General features: G+C 31.7%; 1 pseudogene; it reads right to left on the bottom strand.

The window, feature by feature from the left end:
- Nucleotides 1-633: 633 nt before the first annotated feature.
- LOC100794339 (50S ribosomal protein L17-like) lies at nucleotides 634-22,955 on the bottom strand (annotated as a pseudogene).
- Nucleotides 22,956-26,222: the final 3,267 nt, after the last annotated feature.

Genomic DNA, 26,222 nt, shown 5'->3' with positions numbered 1-26,222 from the left:
GAGACAAGGCTTTTAAGTAAGCTTTCTTAGGTTTGAAGAAAACTATCGCAACACCGCCAGTTCTAAGTTGACCCAAGCCTAAAGCACCACTGATTCTCTACCTTTCAGTAGCAGAAGAAGCCACCAGTTTAGCACTCGTCCAAGAAAAAGGAAAGCACCAAACACCCATCTACTTTGTTAGCCGCATCCTTCATGATGTTGAGAAGATGTACCAAATTATCGAGAAAGTAGGGTTAGCACTCAAGGAGAAAAGAATAACTTCATCAAAGTATGGTGTTAAGACACTACAAAATCAAGATATATAATTCCATTAATATAGTTTATATAGAGATTATATCCAAGACATTTTTGTTGTATGTCAAAATGCTCCTTAATCCCTATTCTATATATCATATTCATATAGAACATATATAAGTCACTATCATTATATAGTATTTGTTGTCCTTTTGACAAAACTTAACATAATGGAGTGTAATTTACTCAATAATAAATCACAAAATGATGTTCTAGTATGGAACATAAGTTGAAGATGAAATGAGCTTACGAGAAGAAAGATATACGCCTCCTAGCATCTAAGTTGGACAAAACATTCATAGTTGACTCCTTGATAGTAAGCAGCAAAATGAAGAATTTTTATCTGCAAAAACAACAAACCAATAAATGAATAAACCATATCAACATAAGGAATAAGAAGACTAACAAACATGTAATAGAATTACACAGACATCCAAAATCTCGATAAAATGAGGTTGAGAGAAAACATATAACTTTTATGTTCCTTAACGATAATTTTTTTTTACTGTGAAACTAACTTTCTCTGTCTAGGCATCAATATTTGTTTTGATAGGAAATTGAAGTTTGCCAAAAACCATATACTATTTTTTGAGGGGTGTGAACCTTTCATCTTTTCCGTAAGACCCACCATGGCTTGAATCTAGCAAACTACAAGAGAATGATAATGAATCCAAAATTTATCAAATTAGCAAGGGATACAAAAAATTTAAAGGACTTACCCCTCAATGTCTTCATCCATTATGTCTTTGCTCACAATCTCCAGCATGTCAAGCAAGAAAATCACAATTGAATCCTTGTCCTCCTCTTTGTTTTCCAACTGAATAAATAACAAAAAAAATTGGTTGAAATTCACACTTGATCATTTTCTATACCTAGTGGCTAGTACAAGTTCATTTTCTATAAAAATCCTTTACCATATTCAAACAATTGGGATAAACTTAGTTCTATAAAATTCATTTACCATATTCAAACACTTTTCTGTACCTAGTGGCTAGTACAAGATTTTTTTTTTTTTGTAAAATTCTTTTACCATATTCAAACAATTTTTTGTACCTAGTGGCTAGTACAAGAATTTTTTTTCTGTAAAATTCTTTTACCATATTCAAACAATTTTTTGTACCTAGTACAAGATCATTTTCCTAGGCATCATATTTGAGACACAAGAATGAAGAATAAATAGCCAACGACTTACATAGAAAATTTCAGCTCACATAACTCATAGGCATTAAGCAAAACCTTTCAGAAGATGGAAATGAATAAGAAGCCATATCAAAATCAGTTAGTCTAACACAGGTTTAAAATTACTACCTTATCTCAATCGCCATTATTGCATTGCTTCTGACTGTTGGAAGAGAATAATTCAATGAAAATTCCTGAAAAAATGAAATATAACTCATCATTTGTAATTTTAATTTTAGGTAGCTCATGAAGAAAACAAAATATCATGAATGAATTGAAAAAAGCCCCAACTTGATTACAGATTTCACATATTGTATTTCCTTTCTTATTGCACCATCTTTGGATACACTTCCTATGAGCAAACTGTACGCCAAGAAATAGTGAGCAAACAAGTTCATAATGAATCACCAAAAATCTTCACTGAACTCCAAACCCTCTTCCTCTTGTACAGATGCAACTATGCAAGTGATGCAACATGAGTTAACATGAGATGAATCAATGTACCATGATTGTGAATAATTGAAATGCTTTCAAAAATGACAATTCAACTAATTCAAGAAGCCATAACATTGAGACAAGTAAAGACACTACATGCCTGCAGATCCATGCTACTTAAAAGGGAGGGGGCATGACAAGTAAAAACAAAATACCAATACAGGGAAGGGTATAAACTCATAGTCCTATAAGTTGCTCACTAAAATTAAAACGTTCTTACTTTTGACTTGGCCCTATAAAAGCCTTTTTGGATACTACAACAAAATATATTAGACAGAAGGAAACATTAAGAACAATGAGAAATAAGTTGTAATGTACTCACTTAATATATGCCATTGGTGCAACATCACCCACTCAAATGTGTCTGAAGCAATCTGGTATATCCTCTAGCTCTATCCCTACACAACATAATGTCTAGTCAGTGTTACAACCTTACTATCATAAACTAACAACTTAAACTATATCTTGTTTATTACTTACTTGTACCAATAAGCCAGTTCTGTAAACAACTTGTGAATGACTTCATTTCCTTGCACAAAACTAGCAGCACATTGGGATCCCTAAAACAATTTACAATGTATTGTAAACTATAGGCCAATCCCAGTAATCAAGCTAAATGAAAAAAGAATTGGCTACTCTGCCAAGTTCATTCTTAAGGCCAAGGTGAAAACACATGTCCACATTTATGTGTTTCGAGTGAATTGTATTCTAACAAGCATATTGACACTAGCAATCATATCAAGGCATAATAGCTCATATTAAGAACCGAAAACATATACATCATACAGGAACAAGTTCGCTGCACAATATAAAGTTTCACAAAATCAAATGTATTAAAGAAAACACAAATGAGGACTCTCACCCCCAAATTAAAAATTATAAAGAAATGCATACAAATGAACCTCCTTACCAAGTTGTACCATATTATCTATGAGTCTTTTGATCTCTTTCGTTTGCGACCAAATTACAAACACCATATATACAATTTGATATTGACAAAGTGGTAAACAACGCCACTTTGATTGATTACCTTGGCAACAGTAGTTTTGATGTGCTCGTGCTTCACCAATTATGACACCATGGTTCTATATAAATGAGAACACAAGAATCAACACCTTTGTAAACCAAAAAAGAATGATTTGAAAGTATTATCTTTTAATTAACCTGAGCATGGACATTCAATTACTAAGGGTCAACCCAATTTCCTGAACTTTGTCAGTTTCGCACAAACCCTAACTAGTTACCATTGCACTTTGCACACATATATGGTTGAAGCTAGGAACACACAATGGAGAAGATAGGTGTTCGTCCCTCGGCAAGTGTACCGATTCGTACAAGTAGTATATAAAATGGTAAAACCGAGTATCGTATCTACTGGGAATTTCTTTCACCTAGACTATGTATATTCAGTATGTAAACACTTTTAAAGCTTGAAATAAAATAAATATTGAATGGTGGATTAAGTTTTGCACTATTGAACTACTTAGCCAATATTAAAATACTCAAAGCTATAAAATATGACAACTATCAAGATAAACGCATTGGGGAGTTCCTACTGAAATATCTCTTGTTGTATAAAAGGTTTTTCTCTATTTAATGCTAACCTAGTGTTCTTACATCAAGAAAATACTTAGACCATGATTCCTCATATGAATGAGCCTAACTCTCTTAGCTTTTGTTCTTGATTCCTCAACAAACTTGCTCTAACAGAGTTGCACTAAGCATACAATGTAAATTATACTTGACCACTGCACTACATTCCTAGACATACAGATTTCTAGCTTGCTCTATCAAGTTCTAAGGTTTTAAAGCATTTTCCAATACTAAAAAGCCTAACTACACATACAAATGGGTGATCAAGCCACAAGCATGTAAAATAAGCATAGATAGAAGCAAAGAACACACCAGAAAATAACATTAAATAGATAGTAAGAGTATTACACCAAGAGTTTCAGTAGTTACTCCCCAACAAAGAGGCTCTAGCCTTCCATTACAAGCAAAACTTCAAAATACAAGAAAGAAACTATTTTTGGTGAAAGAAAATGGAAGAAGATGATGGAGAATGTCTTCTCCAGCCTCTCAACCCTAAATCTCTCTATTTTTCACGAAGCTAGGCTCTCCTTGTTGCTCTTGATCGGTTGTGCCTTTTGAGTTCCACCAATCTCAATGTTTTAAAGACTCTTGGACTTTTCAGCTTCCGAAAGCTCGCTCAACGAGCATGTCTCGCTGAGAAAGAGTAAGTGAAAATCCGCTAAGTGAGCTTGGGCGCACTAAGCGTGAGAAGAGACAACATCCTCACTAGGCGGGCTGGTTGTGCGCTGGGCGCACAGATCTCTAACTTATCCTCTTCTAGGGTTTCCCATCCGCTAAACGAGCTGGATGCCTCGCTAAGCCAAACTGCCTCGCTAAGCGAGTCATCAGTAGCTTTTACCTTCTCTTCTTTGGCCTAAAAACTGAGTTGGATTCAATATTAGGTCACAAAAATGGAGTTTCTACTCTATGAAATCACACAATAAAGAAAATATGTACAATTTCTACAAAAAGAATCATAAATTGGAGGCACATTGCTATTTCCTTGCAAATTTTCAATACCAAACTAACTTATGAATAGCAACTAACAACAAGAAGGCTGATGCTAACAAGGAGGAGGTGGAGGAATAGGATATGGTGGGGGAGAAGGAGGAGGAGGGACATTTGGGGTTGAGGAATTGGTCGAGGGGTGTTTGGCTTCTCCCACGAAGACACGATATTATGGAGCACTGGTGTCTTCTAGTTCAGGATTCCAAACCTGCACCTTTTCTCTTCCAATTCTCTCCCTCTCATTTTTTTGACAGCGGCTAAGAAAACGAAAAAACATTAGAATGACAACATCCTTTTTTATTAAAATCAATGTTAACCGATAAATCACAACATCAATTTTTCATAAAATTGATGTTAAGGGATAAAATACAACATCAATTGTATAAGAACCGATGTTAATATTTTACTATCAACATTGGTTTTTTAAAATCGATGTTAATATTTCTCTATCAACATTGATTTTTAAAAATGATGTTAACATTTCGCTATCAACATCTGGTTTTTAAAACAAATGTTAACAATGACATTTTATTTACAAAAATACCATTGCGCATTTTGTAATATCATTTTTTGTCAAAACTTATATTAATTGGGCAATGTTGAATCTCTTTTTTATAGTAGTGGACTCGTCAGCATGTTGGTTACAAAGGATACCTAGATAATGACACATTGGGTTTTTGGGAATGTTGTAGCTTAAAGAATGTTATGTAGGTTTGGTGTGGAAAATGATGATGATGCATCACTTTCTTTATTTTAGAGACACATGACATCCTACTTAACACTCAGAGACACGTGTCAACCCTTCACGTCAGCCTTGTTACAAGAGCGCGTACGCCTGATCCTTTGCAGTCGGACTCCCCAAGAAACAGGTTATCTCTAACCTGACTAATATTCAAATATAATTGAATATATTATCTATTGGCAGATATTAAATTATTACTTGGAGAAAAAATAAATTATCGTAAAATTCAACAGACTTACTAAGTTTAAAGAAAACATGTGTTCATTAAAAATATAATATTTAACATTATATTTCAATTTTAATATTTATATATTTGTTTCACTATTAAAAATATTTAAAATGGATAATTTTATTTATTTGTATTTATTTTTCAAAAGATATTAGATCATCATTATTATTTGAATGAATAATAAATTTTAATATACTCAATTTTTAAGATAAAATTCACTTAATTAAAAATATAATTATCAAATTTATCATTAATAATATAATTATGTTTAACTTAGCACCAAATATTTAAAAATTGTTTTTTTGTTTATATAAATAAATATAAAATAATATATATATATATACTATTTTTTTTTTAAAAAAAACCCCGTGCAACGCATGGGTTGAACGGCTAGTTGTTCTTAATATATATACATGTAAAGTTCACTTGAAGTGTTAATAGCTGTTGATAAAAACACTTAAATTCACAATAATCATTGAATTGAATTGAATAGATTTGGTTTAATCGGTTTTAACATTAATGGACGTACGATTAAATGATTCACATTCATGCTTTTTAATACACAATTTAGACACATGAAATATTTCTATTCTATGATAATATTTTCTATTAATTTCTATTTTTACAATTTAGATATCATAATAATTTGATTTAACTTAATTCAATATACTTAAAATTTAGATGTTACAATTTAGTATACTTTGTTTTTTAGTTTAATTTTAGTTCATTCTTAAATACTAGCATTATAGAAATAATAATAATAATAATAATCTCATTTTCCAACTTTTTCTTATTATTCTCCAACACGTGTAGTGTAGAGCATATGAATATATTATATTAAGTGCTTCATTCTTTGAATATTAGACAATATGTACATGCTAATCTAAGACATCAACTTCAGTCACCTTTGTTACCAATTTTCCATGGAATATCTACATTGAATAAAAATCCAACTATATATGGCTTAGACTGTATTGTCTTCTGCGAAGGTAAGAGAATATAGTACTGTGCGAAGGTAAGAGAATATAGCACTGTGCGAAGGTAAGAGAATTATGTGTTAGCTGAAAATATAAGCCATATATTTCAAACTCATTTCTTGAACATATATATGACTTTTGAATTTTGAATAAGTCATTACAAAAAAACAAACACTTGTATTATTTTCTTCTTAAAAAAGCTTGTATGTATATTTTGTTTTCAATCTTAACTTACACGGAAAAGCATTGATTTTTTTATCAACTACTAAAATCATTAATAGTCTAGTCTTACACTATCTTACTTTTTAACGCCATACTTTACTTTGTATTTGCTTGGTGAGCATTCCCTTTTTTCTATCAACCAATTTTTTAATCTTTCTACCACTGAAAATTTAGAAACATGATTGTCCAAACTTGATTTTTTCTTGAATGGGTTCAATAGTACTTTCTGCAAATTATGAAGATGTATCTAATTGTTATTTAATAGGTAGTCCATTACTAATTAATTAAAGGATATATCTTGACAATTTGCAATAGATACTATTGAACCCAATCAAAAAAGAATCAAGTTAGAGAAATCAAGTTCTCAAATTTTGAGTAATATAAAGATTAAAAAATTGAGTAATAGAAAAGAGGAAATACTCACAAAGCAAAGACAAAACAAAACATGACATTAAAAAGCAAGATAGTATAAGATTAGACTATCAATGATTTTAGTGGTTCAGAACAAAAAAAATCAATGTTTTTAATGTAAGATAAGATTGAACACAAAATATACATGCATGCTATTTAAATAAGAAAATACTACTATTGTAATGACTTATTCAAAATTGAAGTCATATATATGTTCAAGAAATGAGTTTGAAATATATATATATATATATATATATATATATATATATATATATATATAGCAAGAAAGCAAAAATGGCTCAAGCTGTTGCCGCCGTAGATAACCAAGTGCATAATTTTAACATTTAAAACATAAAGTATTCTATATAATTTATACCTATATCCTACATATTACATAGGTTGAAGAATAAGATGATATTTTGGGAAAGAAAATTACACATTTTGGGAACGAAAATTACAAACAGACTTCTAACCACAAGATCTACCTTTTCAATTTGATTTGAATCATTGGATGTAAAGTTGAAGTTTAGATCTAATGGTTACAAAGAACCCCAAGTCTCTTTTACTCTATATATATAAAGAAAGAAAGAGATAGCGATAATTAGAAACTATAACATTTGTAATAGTATTTATGATTTGAATAAAAGTACATTAAAAAATTATACTGATATATATAAATAACAATTTATTTATTAATTTCTATCCTTAATTATTAACTTAAAAGATTATATGATAAAATATATTTTATTTGGATATGAGCCATATAAGTGTAGTGTTCATCGGACAAGGAGGGAGGCGCTGGACTTGGTTGGGCCTAATCTCGTTTAAAAAGTATAATATACTAATTCAAAGAAATATTTCTTTATAAAAATATTTAATATAAATTTGCAAAATAAAATGAGCAAATTCAAATTTATATATGTATAAAATATTTAAGATTAGAATAAAATAAAATAATAAACATTAAATACATTTTTGTTAAAAAATTAATTATCAATAACGAAAACTGATACCATATTATTATTTTTATAATATTTATTATTGTTATTGATAATTCATTTAAATTATTTAAATTTTACTCAAATTATTTTTATAATTTATATAATAATATTCAATATTTAAGTAAAACTTAACTAAAATATAAAGTATGCTAAAGTAAAACACTACTACACATCACAATATTGTTAATGTGATGAAATTTGACAAACTATCTCAATGGGAAATTCAAACATTAATTGTCTAATCAATACACAAAACACAAAATCAATTGATAGCCAGCTCAATGAAAAATGAAGAACAAAAACAATAAATTGTAAATATCATAAATAAAAAACTTAAAAATTTGATATCATCCATATGAGTTGAACACCAAAGACCAAGTTATATCAACATCTCAACTAAAAGAGAGTAATCTCAATATTAATGCCTTGAAAAGGCTTATTATAAAATATCTTAAAAACTTCAAACATTCTCTATAGAATCAGTATCCGTGTATGTTTGAGTAGCATTTTTGATATACACTTAGATGTAAAAATTATAGAAAATAAAAAACAGAAAATTTTTATATATATAAAAGAAATTTCAACTTTTTATATGGAAAACAAGAAACATTCATCCAAGGCAGAAAATTTACAGCTTAACCACAAAACGAAATTTCTTTACCTAAATCCAGTAGCTTCATTGAGTTATCCTAACATCTGAGCGCATGAGCCAAAAGGTATTACTAGATGAGTGTCCTACAAGTTACAAAATGCTAGTGAAGAAAATAAATCAAACAATGAGCTACCATAAAGTTCAACCACAAAAAAAAAAATACAAAAATTTGTGTGTGTGAGAGAGAAAATCAAATCTGAGATCTGGTTCCACCAACAATGAATACAATTATTTTTGTCTCATCTTCAAAAAATAACTTTATGCATGTCTTAGCACTTAATTGTTGAATATGCCATCACAAAAATAAAAATTTTACATGTGAGAAAATTACCTCTTAGTTGACACTTTCAATAGAGACGATTATTTCCTTACGTATTATCTAACAGTCACAAGCTTTCAGCAAGTCTGCATAAATGAAAAGTGAGGCGAAATAGTAAGCAACTACATGGAAAAAAAGCGAAGACTAGTATTGATGAATAGTGAAAGAAAAATAACTTAATCTTATAATAAGGAATCAGATTATTAGAACCTGATAAGAAAAGAAAATTAAATTAACCTTGAATATCCATATACTGAACCTCCCAATCAGGATCAAGTTGGTGTTCATCTTGATCTCATTTAATAAGGATTTTGCTTTACAGATCCGAAAAAAGGGTGATTTGTGTCAAGAGATTTAACACAATGAGAAGCGAAAGCAGCAAAAGAGAAGAAAGTGATGCAATCCTTTCTAGGAAGGGACCAATTACCAGAGTCATGAGCAAGAGACTCCAAAATGATTGAGCTAGAACTGCTGAAGAAAGTCCTAGGATTCTCATGAACCTTAGGGTAAATTTTTGAGCCCATGGGTCAAGGTTAGGTCCACTTATCTTTGTCCATATTAGATTATGATTTTATTATTTTTGGGTCTTGTATTTAGGGTTTCATAATGTAGGTAGGATATCCTAGAAATGTAGGATTTTTCAGCCCTTGTATTTTAGGGCACCTAGACTAGTATTTGTATTAGGAGTAGTTTTGTAATTTTACATACATCAAGTGAATATCTTATGTGTGTTGGGAAATAAATTTAATTGAATTGAAAGAAGCACAATCCAATTAAATTTTAGAGAGGGAGATGAACATTTCACTACTAGAAAACACACTTTTTACATCGGTCGAATTGGGTATTCTACATCGGTGCTTAACTGATGTAGAATGTAACGTGGTTGAAAGTAAAAAATTTCAACAACAGTCACCAACTGCCAGTTGTAGAATTCCACTAATTTCTACATCGGTGTCATCCAAACCACCGATGTAGAAGGATGACTTTCGAATACTGGGATGACATCAACAACGAGTTTGAAAACTTGTTTTCTACATCAGTGTCTACGTCAGAACTGATGTAGTAAGGTGCGCTTTCTACAACGGGCCCAACGTCAGCGATGTAGTAAGGTGCGCTTTCTACATCGTTCCTCGCCTTAGCAGCGATGTAAAAAAATTGTTTAACCTGCATAATAATCAATAAATTAATAATAATGAATAAATAAAATTATATAAAATCAAATAAAGTAATAAAAATTATCTAAAACCTAACAATGAGTAATAAAAATTATGTATATTAGTAATAATTAGTAAATATAATAAAATAATATTAAATTAACTAAAAGCTAACAATGAGTAATAAAAAATATCTATATTAATAATTATCAAAAAATATAATTATACAATATTATATTAACTAAAAGCTAACAATGACTAATAAAAATTATATATATTCCTAATAATCAATAAATATAAATAAAATTATATTAAATTAACTAAAACCTAAGAATGATTAATAAAAATTATCTATATTTCTAATAATAAATAAATATAATAAAATAATATTAAATTAACTAAAAGCTAACAATGAATAATAAAAATTATCTAAAATAATCAATAAATATAATTAATTAATATTAAATTAACTAAAAGCTAACCATGAGTAATAAAAATTATGTATATTACTAATAATAAAAAAATATAGTACAATAATATTAAATTTAGTAAAAGCTAACTATGAGTAATAAAAATTATGTACCTCTGAACACATGGATGATCAATTTCAAGAAGTGATTCTGTCAGTTTATCAAGAGAATCGAGCACTATTCTTTTCTTACTTTTCTCAATGGTGTTCACAGTAGAAAATCTAGATAAATCCTGTTCAAATTATACCTTGAATTATTAAGTATTTCCTATTAGAACACTAAAGTTTTAAAAAACAGATTTTAATAACAAAAAAGAAACTTTGATTTGCTTCAATATTCTATCAAGTGAAATGAGAGATGCTAATCGTGCATCCTCAGCAGCAGAAGGATTTTGAATAAGTACCACCAACAAAATTAGTCCCATTGACCCTCTCATATTTTCCGTCCCCATCAACCTGTATTAACCCAGATTAAAATAATAGATTACCAAAGGGATCAGCAAGTTCAATAAAAGGAGGAAACTAAACAAATACACCTTGATCATACTAACACCAGATCCAACATTAACTAGAAGATAAGGAAATAAGTCGTTAGTGTCAATTTGAACAAACTCTTTCTAGCCCTCCGTGTGTGTAAAAGCTTCATGACGAATTGCCTACTAAGAAGAGGTACAACATCTAATGTGGTACTGAGCAATTAGCAATTAGCAATTATCAATATAGATTATCAAGAGTACTTTTAAAGTAATTTTGTTTAAACTTAAAAAAGTAAATTTAAAATAATTCTCTTTTTTATGTAGTATATATATCATCCTTGCATTGCATAATAAAGTTAAATTAAAAATAATTACTAATAACTTGTTTATGAGATACAGGGTAACTACGAGAGATTAAAATCCAGAGGTAAAACAACAACTAGTTTGTCAGCTAACAGGTGCAGACTTATAAAATTAGAAGTCACTTACAAAATCTAGGATTGAATTTGAGAAGATAGATTGAACTTTGCCAAGCTATCAGCAGCTAGGTTGGCTTTTCTTCTAACACGAGAATGAGATGTCTATTTTCTTCATGAGAGGATAAGCTGAATGCAAAGAGGGACAAGTGTGGAAAATCAAAATTATATAGCAGAAAAGGTAAGTGAAAGAGAGGTAGTGGAAGAAACATTAGTAACAGATAACATATTAAGAAAATTCAATTCATTGCATACTTAAAGGCATATCACCAGACCAGAATGAGGAAACAAATGTGTCCATACATAAAGGCATCCCCCATTCATCCTTTTATACATGAAATACACGGAGACTAGAAAATTATCTGAAGAATCTAAGCATTTAAGGCATATATTATCACAACTCACAAGATCAATTCATTTCAATGTGATTCTCTTTTCTCATTTATAATTCAACCTAAAATACATGACTAATATGTCAAAGATAAAACAAAAGAACAAATTAATATGGCAAAAAAATTCTATCATGAAGTCCAAATTCAGAACACAAGAATTTTATTTAGATCACAAAGGATTTCGGCTAAATTGTTGCTTATTAGATTTTTCCCCCCACATCAACCCTTGCCAGCCCATGTCCTTCCACTGCTCAGAAATCAAGCCATGGAGTTCTTCTTCAGGAAATGCGGCACTCCATAAAGCTCTTAGGGCATCCTAAGGCAATGCATCAAAAGCAAATCTAAATTACATTCTTGAGAGATAAAGATTGCACACATGGTAAGACAAATGCAGCACATAAAGTTATGTGTACATGGCTTAAAGTCAAAGTGGCATGGATTGATTTCATTATTATTGACTATATATAGTATTAGTACTAGTAATTAAATACCCTACTAGTAATTAATTCCTACAAATCCTACCATGGTATTCAAGTGTTTTTCAGTTCTGCATTAGGAATGAATATGAACAATCAAAATATTAAATGAATATTTAGAAACAAATTAACGGACTAAATGTAATATAATATAATATGGCAAATAAGTATAGGCCATAAACATGAAGTCAACATACTGTGTATTGGGGGAAATATTGTGTATTAGGGGAAATATCCCTTGTTAATGTAACAAGACAACTTTAGCAGCAGTACTTGAAACCATTACAGGAGTATATGCAAACTTCAGCAGTTTAATTCTCTCGCAAATGATGCTGTAAATCACTGATTGAAACACCAAGATGTACATTTAATAGTAAACTTATGTGCAGTTTATCTATTAAAAATTTTAGTTTTATAATAGTTTCTTTAAGTTTTAATTATAATTTGGTGTTAAGTTAATACATATTTGTAAGTTTAATTGTCAAGTCTAATATTTTCTTATGTTTTATATAAGTTTGTATTAAAATAAATGAGATTGAACATGAAGCCCTTCTTGGGTTTGGAGCAAACACCATTGCCTTTAGGATCAGATGTTTCAGGTCTTGGAAGCAGTTGTAGTGTACCACTATCCAATGAAGCAACATGGAATTTGAGGGTATGATTTTCACACTGGATTAATTCTCAGCAGGAAAGATAGACCTTCAGGTCCTTCTTTAAGATTTACCAATACTTTTATGTCTAAGAAATGTCTGCATAAGCTCTTGCTTCAGTTGCCTGGTCACTAGGAATGAAGCATTGGCTTTTCTGCTACCCAAATTGATCTAGAATATCCAAAAAATTACAACCCAAATTGATATGTGCTCTTCTGCTATATATATAGAGAGTTATTACAATATTATGCGATTATAAAATATTATATAAGATAAGATTATTGATTATTACACCAATTAGCTAATATAAGTTTATTGATTATTACACCAATTAGCTTAAAAGTTATACCTAACGGTTATTTTTAATTGGTTGGCGGTGTAATTTTTTTTTAAGATGCATAACAATTAAACTCTAATAAATTATGGATATGATAAAATATCTAACAGATGATTTTTCTTGTGATATATCGAGATGATCTATTTTACTCTTAGCTACTTTAGAAGAGTCAATCCAAATGGAATTCTCATTAGTAAGAGTTCATTCTGATGCTAAGATGGGACAATCTCAAGTTTCATAAGTGATGGTGCACTTAATTAAAATTTGTTAAGAGAGCATTATCTCAAGTTTGTGAACCTTATGTGCAGCAGGAAATAACAAAAGTTAGAAAATAGTGAAGTAAGAAGAACCTGAAGATGATGGCAAGTATGAAGGTAAAAGGCCGGTACCAAATCAGAGATTACTGAGCTGAAACTATGCCAAAAAACTTGAGCGACTGATTACTGCAACTGCAAGAAGCAAGACACAGGAAAAAGGGTGTTATAGGAGAGTGGCGGAAGTGTTATTTTCCTGCACAAAGCAAAATTAGAAAAAAGAAGTCAACAACCACAAAAGTTGATAATTATATTGAATTGATTAAAATAAGGGTTATGAATTGATAGTTTATATCTATAAAAGATTAAGGCTAAGAGCAAGAGGAAGCAATCATCAGCAGCAGCAACAACATCAAGTTTGTGATTCCTGCAAGTCTTTTGGCCAGAAGTGCAGCCATCTGGTGAAGAAGCAGTGAGCAAAATTCTACATTCTTCGCCATTGCGTAGCCATGCTTCTGTGTTGGCATGAGCACTGAGCCAAGGCCTGGGAACTAGTACCATCTTAGTTTCTCTATATTGTTTTTATCATAAAGATTGTAACTCATGAGTGTCACTATATATGTGATTCTACACATTGTGACATTATGTGTTAAGTTTAACACGTGAAAGAGGTTAGATCAGTTTCAACAACTTGCATAATTATTGAACAGATCTTCTTTTTTAGCATGTCAAGGGTCTTTTGAAACTCACAATTTGAGGTTCAGTTCATCATGGCATTGAAATTTATGTGCATTAGGATCTCTCTACTTTAATTCTTGAGGGATTTTATTACTTTTATTTTTAATTTTTTTTTCAGTTGCTAGTAACACTAATTTGGAAAGTAAAAGCTGCACTGATGAGATACTGAATTATAATAATGTAATTTAAAAGGTGTATAGAGACTCATGTGTCTATGCATGGTTGAACTATGGCGCAGAAAGTAACTTTTCCTTTATACTAGAACCTTTTTCTTAGGAAGTGGGTATCTTTACTGTTAGTGTTCTTGCAGTGCCTCCATTCATGGCTTTATCTTTACAGTCCAAAAGGAAACTTATTCCAAGGATTCCATTCTACAGTTAAAGAAGAACAGAATAATCTACTAAACACTAGCATCTGGCCCATGCATCTGATTTTCTCTTTGTATTGTTCTCACATATATGATAAAACAATATGCAATCAGTAACAATGTTGCAGGTATGTGTATATAAATTGAAGGGGAAAAGAGGAAGAAATTATAGCTACCTTTCTTCTCCTTGCACCCTGGCCTGGCCAAACCTTCTAAATGATATGAAAATCAAAATAAACAACAAATTGTTGCTTGCTAATATGCTGCAGAGGTTGAAGAGAGCTAGCCGTAATCTAGCATTTAAAATAATAGGGGATTGGATAAAAATACAGAAAAGAAAGGACTACTAAACACTACTAAATACATTGATAAATCATATGAACAACTCCATTGGTTCAGAAATACAACTAAACACTTAACTATAATGTTCATACTTTGATAAAAAAAAATCAAAAGTATGACCAAGAGGTTCAGCATGGGTTCAGCGGAAAACAGACCCGAATTTTACTCCAAAACAGTTCGAATAAAAAATAAATCGGCTTCATGAACATCAAATTTTAATAATTTCTTCAAAATCACAAAAAACAGTTTGTTTGCTTCTTTGTATGTTTTCAATAAAAGAATGAAACTGGAAAATAACTACAAATGTCAAAGAGGGACAAAAAAGAAAGCTTACAACAAAACTAGGGTTTAGTTTGGGCAAACACGCACGGGAAGGGGTGACCTGAGTCACGATAGGCTAGGGGTGCACCACCGCGGAAGGAGTGACCTGAGTCACGATGACCACTGTAAGTCGGGGTGACAAAGGAGTGATGATGACCGAGGAAGGGAGAGAGGTGAGTCACGATTAACTGAGTGACGAGAGTGTTGTTCGACTTGCTAGGGCGTGCAACTAAGTCTTTTGAGGTCACGAGAGTGTTGTTCCAGTCACGTGATAATGCCGCACCAACCACCACAGTGTTCACCAAAGCAACATCGTCGAAGTAGTGTTTCCGCAATTCAAAGACGGGTTTGTATATCACCGTCTTTGTTTTCTAACTCCATAATTACAAAATTGCCACCACTTATTATAGCACATCAGTTTAGGAGGACCGATGTAGTTAGTGTGTCATAGAAACCAATTTTTTTAGTAGTGTTTGCTTGCTACACCCCATTGCCACATCATATAGTCACACTTTGTGCATGTCCTTCATGCTTTACATGCCTCATGAAACCTAAGCACACTTAGTGGAAAATCTTGGACTTGATCGTGGATTAGTGGGCTGAACCATAATTGAAATTCACTAATCATAATTAGTGAAATTTTGGCTCCAAAATTTGGCTCCACAAATTCAATTTCAAATTCAAGTGAAATTTGAATAGAAATTCAAATTTCCCTCCAATTTTTTGTTCCACTTAGGCTATAAATACAGGCCAAGTGTGTGCATTTTTTGAACTTTGATCATTTGAGAATTACTCTTTAAAGTTCATACCTTATTTGAGGCACAAAATCCCATGCTCCTTCTCTCCCTCTCCCTCCACTCATCTTCTCCTACCTTCAAGCTCTTATCCATGGCTTCCTATGGTGGTGAGCTTCATCTTGACTCATCTTCTCCTTGAAGTGGCGTCTCCAATAATCTTTCTTCTATCTCCATTTCCCTGCCATTGAACTTCAAGAAGCAAAGGACTCTATTGATGAAGAAGATTCAAGGCCTACAAGCTCCACATGGAGCTACATCATGTGGTATCAAGAGCATCTTCGTCTAGGTGATGTTATTTTGCTTCCTCTATCTTTTTGTTCGGTCAATTCACTTTAATTCCTTATTCTTCATCTTATCCTCCATGTACATCCTCCATTGTCTTGTGGTTTGCTTCTGTTTAGAGTAGATTCAAAAAAATAAACCGATTAAATCTTAGATCTACACTTGTTTTTGCATTTCTATGGTTCAAATTTTATAGATCTACTCTTGATTCATGTTTTTGTGTTGATTTTAGGTTCTATCATTTTTCAGTCATAATCTTCTTGTGCTGAACCTTTAGATCTAAATTTTCTTCCAAAATATTGATTAGAAAAAAAAAAACACAAAAATCTAAGTGCAAATCACTTATTCCATGTTGTCTTAGAGTCATGTTAGTCATAATAATTGTCACATTATGTTCTAAGTTTGTGTTGAATTTTGATTTTGTTGATTGAATTCTAGATACATTTGTTCATGTATTCTTGTCATTCTTAGCCTATCTTTTTAATTTTGGGTCTAATTCATGCATGTTATTTAGTTCATAACATGTTCTAAATCAATTCCTAGAAGTAGTCTTGTTGAACTTTGTTTTGTTTTCTAAGTTTCCTATATGATGCCTATGGAGAGATTGAGTTGTGGTGCTGAGTTGTGGTTGGATTTGTGAATCAAAATAAGTCTTAAGCTCTCTTTAATTGTGTTATTCAAGATAATTGAGCATAAGCAAACACAAATTGTAATTATCCAAGCCTTAAGCAACATAAACACTACTCTTGATTTCTAGGTTGAAATCGCTGGTGTTGGCAGCTTAAACATACGTACTTGTAAAAATTACTGGGAATTGGTCATTGTGAATTTTGAGCTGAAAGTTTTACTGAAGTTACTAGACATCTGGAACCAAATTTTAAAAAAAGAACCAAGTGATTTGGATAAAATTAAAAAATACGAAAAATCACACAAGTTGACAAGAATATCAGTGTCCTAAAAAAAAGTGAAAAGGAAGTGTGCTTGTTGTTTTGGCTCGAAATTTGTTCTATAATTGGTGTCTATTTTATACCAATCTTAGTTTTTAAATTTCAATTAAAAATTAGTGTGAAAACAAGTGCCAAAACTATAGGTTTCTTGAGTCTTATTTTTTAGTTTTTTTTACTCTACTCTACTCTAGAGCCATTCTAGGTTTCTCTTTGAGTCCTAACTTGCTTTTATGTGTTTTTCATTGCTTTAATTGTTGAATAATCCTTGAAAATTTTTCTTGTTATAACTCTTTTGGTTTAGCTTTCATTTCATTTTTTTTGGTCTTTGGTTATTGCTTGTCTCTTTGTTTCCTTGTTTGTGAGTTGCCATATAGGAAATTGGAAAGGAGGATTGGTGCCATCCCTTGAAGAATTTGAGTCAAGAAGCAAGGGGCCAACCACCTTAAGAGCTATTGGACTAAGAAGAACTCCAAATTGAGTGAATCACAAAAGAGAGAACAACCACCAAAATTGAGGACTATTTTGTAATTTTATAATTGGCAATTTACTTACTTTCATTGCTTTCAAGTTTTGTAACAAAAAGGCTTTTCATTGGAAGTTTGTTGGGAGCCTACAATAGGTTACCAAACTTCCATTTATGTGTAATAATTTTAGGCAATTTTCCCCTTATGATAGTGAGTGTTTTTTTGGGAACCTTAAATGTGGACATGGGGTTATTTATTAATTGCGTGAAGTTCTGGATATTTAGTTTTTATCATTTTGTTTCACATATTGAGTCTTTAATTCATTCTTTGGAGTTTTGGACGGTCTTGTTTTGAACTGTAGATGTTTTTAATAAGTTTTATTTGATAACGGTAAAGTGAATATGACTCTAATTTTTTAAGTGATTTGAATAAAATTGATTTAATTAAATTCTAAAATTTTATATGTTTTCTTAAGTATATGTATGTCGGGGCAGAGGGTGTCCGATAATGTGCTTTTCTTTTTCTGATTTGCTTAGAGACTCTCTTTTGACTAAACTTTTCTTTGGAATCAAATAATGTTTTTGTGATGTTTAGTCTTCTATTCTGTCAAAATTTTGAATGGAACAAACTATGAGACATAAATTTTTCTTTAGGCACTCTCTATAATGATTAATGTCAGTCACAATTTTTTCTTCGTTATCATTACTTTGTATATTACTTTGTGTCATTTGTCTATATTTAAATAAATATAACATTGACATAATTTAATGTTTTAATATACATTGTGTTTTCACTACTATAATGTTAATATCTATATGTTCTCTTAATTTGAGATAAGTATGTGTCGAGTATATACTTTCTCTAATAATGTGTCATGCCAAAGAAGTTTTAATCAAAATAATATTTTGTTTTATAAAGTGAATCATGAAATTGTGCATTATTTCAAATATTTTATGCTGAGTTAATCCAAAGTATGTATTAAGTTCTCTCATGCCTTTTTGTTAAAGATATTTATGTTTTCCTGAAGAAAAAAAAGATATTTCAATTGAACATTTTTTAAGGCATTCATGTTTGAAGCTTTCCTCTTGATATGACAATACATATTCTTTAAGTTATTAAATCTAATTTGGTCTTGTACAAAATGATGAGTCTTATTGATTTATTTTTGGAGTTTTTCTCTTGATATGACATCTCATACTCTTTAAGTCATCAAAGGTCATTGATCTTATATATGCATAAAGATTAGTGACACTCTAAGGTTTATTGCGAAATATTTTAAATTTGTAAATAAATTATTCTTATATTTTTTCGATTATAAATATGTAATTATACGAAATTGTCACTATTTTAAAAAAATTTCTAGTAAGAATTCTACAATTTTTTTTAATTTGGCTTAATATGTTTTTTATCCCTAATAAATACCCGAATTTTGTGTTTGCTCCCTAATAAATGTTTTCTTTGTGTCGAGTCTCTATTAAAATAACATTTTCATTTTTTATCCTTGATATTTTGTTTTAGTCCCTAATAAATTAAAAAATATTGTGTTTGCTTCCTAATAAATTAGCAATTTTTGTTTTAGTCTATATTAATAACAAATGAAAAATATTTATCATAAAGCAAACACAGAATTTGCTAATTTATTAGGGGCTAAAGATAAGTGTATGTCAAAGATCATAAACAGAATTGTTGTTTTATTAGAGACTCATCGCAAAAAAGAAAATTATTAGGGAGTAAATACAAAATTGAATATTTATTAGGAATCAAAAGCATATTTAAGTCAATTTTTTATTACTTGTTATAATACTCAATTTTGTAATCATATCCTAACTCTATTTTTTAGTTGGAGTATTTTATAATTTTCTAGAGTTCTATTTAGATATAAATATCAAATTGCTTTGTGCATTTTTGCATTCTTGACTCAATCACATAAAACAAATAACTTTGTTATTTTGCTCTTCAATATAGAGATCATGAAATTAATATCATGGTTTTTAGGATGACAAAGTTGTTTTTATTACATACTAAGTTTAAGTGTTGTTAAGTTGCATGTTTTGGTTTTCTTTAAATGCGACTATTGTCTATATTCTCTTTGACATACTTGTTGATACTTTTTATTATATTGATGATAATTACACCTTATTGATGTATTATTATTGATATAATTTGTTTAGATACTATTAATGCATTATTTATCTTGCATTTATATTAGATATTTGTTTGAGTACCCTATCAATATTGAATTTTTTTATGATATAAGTATTTTTTTTTGTTATTCATTATATATAGTATTATTTTTCTTATTTATTATGTTTTGAGATTCCTAAAGAGATCTCAAGGAACAAGAAAATTTCTCTAAAGATGCATATTTAGGTTCATTTTATACAAAACCATTTAATTATGAGTATGTGACAATTGATGCTTGTTAGATCTAGATTGTCCGGTATGTTATAATTGGATGATTCAAAATAGCCATAGCTTTGATGATAACAAAGATATAAATTGTTAATGGACTAATGACTTATGTGAAGTGAAACAAGATATTCTAGATATAAGCTCAAATGCTAAAAATTCTTATTCTTATACTTTAACAAGCTATCATCCAAAGGCTAATGGAACTATTTTTACTAACTATCTTATTCAGTGTCTAATGTGTTGTTATTAAACTAGTGTCCAATGGTTTGTGAAAACCAGTACTTATGTAATGAGTTCATTTACACATCTAAAAGGACATAACTAACTTACACAAAGTTTTATATTTAGTAAGTTAATGTCGAGGTTGATTGGCTCATTCTAATATTTGGATTTTCTCTCTTGATGTATGTTGTGACATTTCACTAACATTTGAATTTCCAATGTATAAAAATAGAGACAAAAGAAGTGTCATCAACGACAAAATCAATTGTCCAAGTAGTGGAGGAGATATCTGTAAAAACATTCTACCTTTGCCCCCCTATCTCTCCTCAACCAACTACTATAACGACCCATCTCATCGCTATGATATCACAATCTAAACCACGTAAATTTCAATTTTTAAATGAAAACTCTATTAATTTGCTTATGAAAAAATGAGATTAAAATTTTTTCGCAATGTACATTTGCCAAACAAACACATAATTTCTTTAAGTAATATATATATATATATATATATATATATATATATATATATATATATATATATATATATATATATATATATACTTGGTACACATCATTGACATAATGGAAAGTAAATTAGTTCATATATATAATTAAATATGTGATTTACATCCGCAATTCAAAAAGATATATAGAATAAGCTATAGAGGAGTTGATTAACAAAACACAACTCTCTCCCAAAATAATCCTAACGTTATCACGTTGGCTTGGCAGCTCCACAAAAGAATCTCACTTCGCGTACTCTACTGCTGTTTGTTTGCTCCCACGAACGAAGATTCGTGATCATCATAGATATCAACCACGTGGTACAAAACTTGCAAGGGTGAATTTATTATAAAAGAAATTAATACAAAAATCAAATAACCATGATTAGTAAGAAAACATTTACAAATACCATAATCATACACAAACATCCATTAGTCCAACATACACCCAACAAGTAGTCATCATCCTTCCATAATTACAATCAATCATACTCAGTATGATGCATGCACCTGATCTCAACTCTCAAATGCAATGTGATACCATTCATCAAGAAATAGCCTAAGCGTTTCCACATGACACCCTCACTTATGAAAACTAAGCAACAAGTGTTGAGGTCACCCTGTCGTGCACATACAACCCCCCCCCCCCATGGTGATCAGTCTGAGTCTCAAGTGAGTTCCAAACCGAGTGACATGCCCCTAAGTACAAGTATTACCCCTTATGAGAAATTACAAGTAGTTACTGACAAAGTTTATACTATTTATATGCAATATGAAGTATAAAACATGAGCATCGTCAATGCATTGATCGTGGATAATTAAAGATTCTAAGTCATCCCCCTCCAGAGAAGCTTAAAACTCTTGAACCACTCTATTTCTCCCACTAGGGATATCCATCATGGTCATTGCACCCCCATGTACATATACAACATACATCATCACAATGACATTTTCAACATCAACAACATCTCATCTCAATGTCATTATCAACATCAACATTATCTAATCTCAATGTCATTCTCAACGTCAACATCATCTCATCTCAATGACATTATCAACAATAACAACATCATCTCATATCAACATAATAATCAATAATGGCATCACTTCATGTCATATTATCATCAATAACAAGATGATTCTCATATCAATATTATCACCAATAACAACATCATTCTTTGTTGATATTATCACCAATAAGAACATCATCTCATTTCAATGCACTACTAGAAAAAGTTGATTTAACATCGGCGGATTAACATCGGTTTTGTCAAAAACCGTTGTTAACGTAAACACGGCAGCATAATTGTAAATAATGTGTATTTCTTAACATCGATTTTATGAAAACCGATGTTAATGAAGTGACTCTAACATCAGTTTTCAAGAAAACCGATGTTAACGAAGCGACGTTAACATCGGTTTTCATAAAACTGATGTTAGAGTCAATTTGTTAACATCGGTTTTGAAAAAAACCGATGTTATAGGCGATTCGTTAACATCGGTTTTCAGAAAATCGATGTTAACATATAATCAGTTAAAATCGGTTTTTTGAAGAAAACCGATGTTAACATTGACATCAATTTGTTAACATCGGTGTTTTATTGAAAACCGATGTTAAACTTACATTTTAAATTGTATTTGAAACGACCTATTTTGCTCGCGCTCCTTTCTTCTCCGTTTACCCTAGCCTCTCTCGCTTTCTTCTTTTCTGTGAACCCTTTCACGCTCTCTTCTCCATTGCACTGTAAACATCGAAGGCTGTTGTTCTCCATTGCACTGAAGGCCGTGACAGGTACGCTTCATCTACCTGTGTTGTTCTATCGAAGGCTGTTGTTCTCCCTTTCGTGCTAGGTCTGTTTCTGGAACCCTTGGTTAAGCTAAGGAGCTTTTTTGGTTTCTGGTGCAAGGATTGGCGAATTGGTGGTCACCTGAGGTACATTTGACTGGTAGTACGTGGTGTTTGTGGTCTGTTGAGGTACATTTCACCTGAGGTACAATCTCGCCAGCATTGTCGCTGTTGTGTTCGAGGTAAGCTTCATGTCTTCATTGTAAGTTTGTGCTTTCGCGTACGTGGTGTTTGTGGTCTTTCTTCTTATAGATTGTTAGTTAGTTTCTTAAATAGTTACTACTACTAGCTAGGGTTTCGAATGCAGGTAGTGTTGCTTGGAAAGCTGTGTATCCATTAGGTTCTGGTCACTATTTTCCTCAGTTGCTTCTCCTTGCATCAAAAGGTATGCACTCCTTGTTGTGTATCCATTAGGTTCTGCTCTCCGTTTCCAGCAATGTACTGAATGTGGATGAATATGAATCTTTGTTGTATGTTCTAAAAATCTGGTAGCTGCCTCAATTTCTTGAATAGCATTTTTTGTTCTTGTATGGTTTTTTTTTTTTGCACAGCAGAAATCAGTAGTATTATATATGATGTGCTCAGATGACTTTTCCCTTTGTCATATTAGGTATTTCCTTTTTTTTTGGAAGGCATAAAATATATTATATTATTAAGATAATCAAAGCAGTACAAGTGGTACTGAATTAAAAGAAATACAAGCACCTCTGGTGTTGCCCTCCAAAAGAAATCCCAAGCTAACCCAGTAGAAAAGGCAATCCATTCGTTGAAATAATTGATAATACTAGCTTCTGCTCCCCTGGGTGATATACCCTCTCTTTCAGAATGATGCCTTATATTGTTGAAGTCACCCATAAAGCACTATATACAGTCTGGGTCTTGTTGTTTTATCTGCTTAAGTGCATCCCATAGAATCAATATATTTTTTCCACTTTGTCTTTTTCCCATCTCTGCGACCTCCTACTTATCTCTGATTTCCATCTCCGTTATCTTGCTGATGACTGCTGGCTGTTGTAACTCAGTATGAACTCTTATGCTTTTTGCTAATTCCCATTGAGACTCTGCCTCTTGGATGTCTATTTCATCTGGTTTCTTCGAATTTCCATTAGCTTCTGGACTTTCATTAACTGCAGGAGGTACGGTGTCACCCGATAAAGCAATTGATTACTTAAACCACCCGTATATAGCTTCTGGACTTTCCTCTACAACCTCATTTGCAATCAAAACCCCATGAAGCAATTGTCTGCCCTTAACAAAGGCTAGTTGCCTTTCATCTATTAAGTGATTCATGACCTTGCTTAGCCTATTTGATAGGACTTTCGCAATAATTTTGTAAACACATCCAATAAGGGATATAGGTCTGAAATCACTAATAAGTTGGGGATCCTTAATCTTAGGGATAAGGGCAATGAATGATGAGTTGAGACCCTTAGGGAAAACTGCATTCACATAAAATTCCGAGAAAAACCTTAGGAATTCAGGCTTCAATTCATTCCATAAATGCTTTAAGAACCTGAAATTGAAGCCATCGGGCCCTGAGCTTTTGTCACTCCCACAAGCCCAAACAGCACTAGAAATCTCCTCCTCTTTAAAAGGTTCCAACATCATTTCTCTTTGCTTATTGGACAGAACATTAAAGGAAACCCCATCTAGGTTGGGTCTGTTCAAGGAAGGTTCAGCAAATCTGGCTTGGAAGTGTTGGAGAATTGCAGCCTTGACCACAGCAGGTTTATCTACCCAATTGCCATCAATATGCAGCCCCCTCAAGGCATTCCTTCTTCTGCTAAAGTTAATAATTCTGTGGAAGTAAGAGGTGTTGCCATCACCCTGTTTGATCCACTTACTTCTAGATTTCTGTCTCACTATTGATTCATGAAGAAAAGACTGCTCCCAAAGGTCAGACTGTGTTTTTTTAAGCTGTTGAATTTGCTATTCAGAGGGGTGAGCTGTGAGAGAATCCTCTAGATCATTCAACTTTTTTTGAGTTTGCTTCACCTTGTTGCCTAGGTCTCCACAATTATCTCTGCTCCAGGTTTTTAGCCTATGTTTGAGGTTCTGAAGTTTGCATTTTTAGCCTATGATTTGCAGACCAGCAATCCCTAACCACCTTAGTGTAGTCCTTGTTAAACATCCAAGCATCAAAGACCCTAAAAGGCTTAGGGCCCCAATCAGTGCATTTAGAATTCATTAGGATGGGGCAGTGATCTGAATAGTTCCTTTCAAGATTGAATTGGGAGCTATCAGGCCACTTAGATAGCCTGTCATCAGAAACTAACACTCTATCTAGCTTACTCTTGCAAGAGCTATTAGGCCTAACCCAAGTGAAAGGCTTCCCCACACAGGGGATATCATCTATCTCCATTTCAGCCAACCAATCATTAAATTTAGCTATAAGGTTAGCTTCTGAATTGGAGTGTCTACTTCCCAATCTTTCTGTTGGGTGTCTAATGTAATTAAAGTCTCCCACCAGGCACCAAGACTGAATCTGGGACTAGCTCTTCCTTGAGTACAGCTTCTCCCACAATTGTCTTTTGCTTTCTATCTCACAAGGAGCATAAATGTTGGCCACCACGACTCTCTGCATTTCTGCCATCCAAACCCCCTCCAACATAATGAATCCCCTTTCAGCAGTTTTGACCTCAACCTGGAAATTATTATTGTTCCAGATACACAATAAACCCCCAGCAGTATTCACAGCAGGGACCCATTCCCATTCAAAGTCTGATTGACCCCACAAAGTCTGGCACAATGCCTTATCCAAAGAGTCCCTCTTTGTTTCTTGCAAACAGAGGAGGTCTATCTTGTGTTTCCCAACCAATCTCCTAATAGAGGCCCACTTTATACCTCTACCAAGCCCTCTAATGTTATAAGACAGAATATTCATTTTAAAAATTTCCTGCTACCCAGCTCCATAGTTTTCTTTCAGCTTGTATAATATCAAGGCTTGTTAGAGAATCAGCTATGATTCGTACTTATACAAATATGTATCAATTTAGTACCTCTGGTACTTATTAATGAATATATTATATTTTTGGCTGATAAAAAAAAAACACACAACAATCTTATGCTTGTGTTGATAATGATGCAGGTATATTTACAACGACAGGACCCCCTTTGAGAAATTGGCTGATAAATTCTTCTGTCCTGGTAATTGATTACTTTTTTTTACTTCACCTCCAGTGTTACTAATATA

Source organism: Glycine max, chromosome 15, assembly GCF_000004515.6.
Source record: "Glycine max cultivar Williams 82 chromosome 15, Glycine_max_v4.0, whole genome shotgun sequence".
NCBI classification, from domain to species: Eukaryota; Viridiplantae; Streptophyta; class Magnoliopsida; order Fabales; family Fabaceae; genus Glycine; species Glycine max.
This window is presented reverse-complemented; position numbering and strand designations above follow the sequence as displayed.